A 2500-nucleotide genomic window follows, 5' to 3' on the forward strand; every position below is an offset into this window, starting at 1 on the left:
GCCTCCGCACTCCCGGGGCGTCTCGTCCTCATTGCGAGGTGAGGCGCACCTAGAGCGTACACGTTGGGACCCGAAAGATGGTGAACTATGCCTGGCCAGGACGAAGTCAGGGGAAACCCTGATGGAGGTCCGTAGCGATTCTGACGTGCAAATCGATCGTCGGAGCTGGGTATAGGGGCGAAAGACTAATCGAACCATCTAGTAGCTGGTTCCCTCCGAAGTTTCCCTCAGGATAGCTGGTGCTCGTACGAGTCTCATCCGGTAAAGCGAATGATTAGAGGCCTTGGGGCCGAAACGACCTCAACCTATTCTCAAACTTTAAATGGGTGAGATCTCCGGCTTGCTTGATATGCTGAAGCCGCGAGCAAACGACTCGGATCGGAGTGCCAAGTGGGCCACTTTTGGTAAGCAGAACTGGCGCTGTGGGATGAACCAAACGCCGAGTTAAGGCGCCCGAATCGACGCTCATGGGAAACCATGAAAGGCGTTGGTTGCTTAAGACAGCAGGACGGTGGCCATGGAAGTCGGAATCCGCTAAGGAGTGTGTAACAACTCACCTGCCGAAGCAACTAGCCCTGAAAATGGATGGCGCTGAAGCGTCGTGCCTATACTCGGCCGTCAGTCTGGCAGTCATGGCCGGTCCTTGCGGCCGGCCGCGAAGCCCTGACGAGTAGGAGGGTCGCGGCGGTGGGCGCAGAAGGGTCTGGGCGTGAGCCTGCCTGGAGCCGCCGTCGGTGCAGATCTTGGTGGTAGTAGCAAATACTCCAGCGAGGCCCTGGAGGGCTGACGCGGAGAAGGGTTTCGTGTGAACAGCCGTTGCACACGAGTCAGTCGATCCTAAGCCCTAGGAGAAATCCGATGTTGATGGGGGCCGTCATAGCATGATGCACTTTGTGCTGGCCCCCGTTGGGCGAAAGGGAATCCGGTTCCTATTCCGGAACCCGGCAGCGGAACCGATACAAGTCGGGCCCCTCTTTTAGAGATGCTCGTCGGGGTAACCCAAAAGGACCCGGAGACGCCGTCGGGAGATCGGGGAAGAGTTTTCTTTTCTGCATGAGCGTTCGAGTTCCCTGGAATCCTCTAGCAGGGAGATAGGGTTTGGAACGCGAAGAGCACCGCAGTTGCGGCGGTGTCCCGATCTTCCCCTCGGACCTTGAAAATCCGGGAGAGGGCCACGTGGAGGTGTCGCGCCGGTTCGTACCCATATCCGCAGCAGGTCTCCAAGGTGAAGAGCCTCTAGTCGATAGAATAATGTAGGTAAGGGAAGTCGGCAAATTGGATCCGTAACTTCGGGATAAGGATTGGCTCTGAGGATCGGGGCGTGTCGGGCTTGGTCGGGAAGTGGGTCAGCGCTAACGTGCCGGGCCTGGGCGAGGTGAGTGCCGTAGGGGTGCCGGTAAGTGCGGGCGTTTAGCGCGGGCGTGGTCTGCTCTCGCCGTTGGTTGGCCTCGTGCTGGCCGGCGGTGCAGGATGCGCGCGCCTGCGCGGCGTTCGTGCCCCGGTGCTTCAACCTGCGCGCAGGATCCGAGCTCGGTCCCGTGCCTTGGCCTCCCACGGATCTTCCTTGCTGCGAGGCCGCGTCCGCCTTAGCGTGCTCCTCCGGGGGCGCGCGGGTGCGCGGATTCTCTTCGGCCGCCATTCAACGATCAACTCAGAACTGGCACGGACTGGGGGAATCCGACTGTCTAATTAAAACAAAGCATTGCGATGGCCCTAGCGGGTGTTGACGCAATGTGATTTCTGCCCAGTGCTCTGAATGTCAACGTGAAGAAATTCAAGCAAGCGCGGGTAAACGGCGGGAGTAACTATGACATGCTGCCCTCCGCCCCGTGCTGAGGGCGCATGGCCTGCCGGATTGCTTTATTGAGTACGTCGAAAGGTGCTACGAGGGCAGCACGACGGTGATAGCGGGCGGCGGCGGCGTGGGCGTGCCCGTGCAGCCGGCAAGGGGAGTACGTCAGGGTGATCCCCTCTCCCCCCTCCTTTTCAATTTTGCGGTGGACTATGTTTTGAGCCAACTGCCCTCCCACATCGGAGCTCGGATTCTAGGTCGCAGAGTCAACGCTGCGGCCTTCGCAGATGACGTCCTGCTGTTTGCATCGACCGCGAGGGGCTTGCAGTCCCTCATCGACGCAGCCGTCGCAGCCCTCGCCCACCTGGGGCTGCAGATCAACGCCCGGAAGTGTTTCACCCTCGCCTTAGTCGCATCTGGCCGCGACAAGAAGGTGAAGGTCGACGCAGACGTGACCTTCAGGGCAGGCAATACCACCGTGCCTGCCCTACGTGTGGGTGAAACCTTCCGGTACCTGGGACTGCAATTCTCCACCGCTGGTCGCTGCGTGTTCAATCCACGACGCCACCTGGTGGAGCAACTGGACGTCATCTCCCGAGCTCCGCTTAAGCCGCAACAGCGCCTTCACGCCCTCACCAACGTACTTCTGCCTGGCCTGTACCATGGGCTGGCCCTCAGCCGCACCCGAGTGGGTGCTTTGAAAGCGGC

The 2500-nt window shown here is 60.3% G+C and overlaps 1 pseudogene; it reads left to right on the forward strand.

Moving 5' to 3' along the window:
* The window catches only part of LOC126093708 (large subunit ribosomal RNA), a 6172-nt pseudogene that overhangs the window by 1063 nt on the left and 2609 nt on the right, over nt 1-2500 (forward strand).

Source organism: Schistocerca cancellata, chromosome 7 (assembly GCF_023864275.1).
Source record: "Schistocerca cancellata isolate TAMUIC-IGC-003103 chromosome 7, iqSchCanc2.1, whole genome shotgun sequence".
Classification (NCBI taxonomy): Eukaryota; Metazoa; Arthropoda; class Insecta; order Orthoptera; family Acrididae; genus Schistocerca; species Schistocerca cancellata.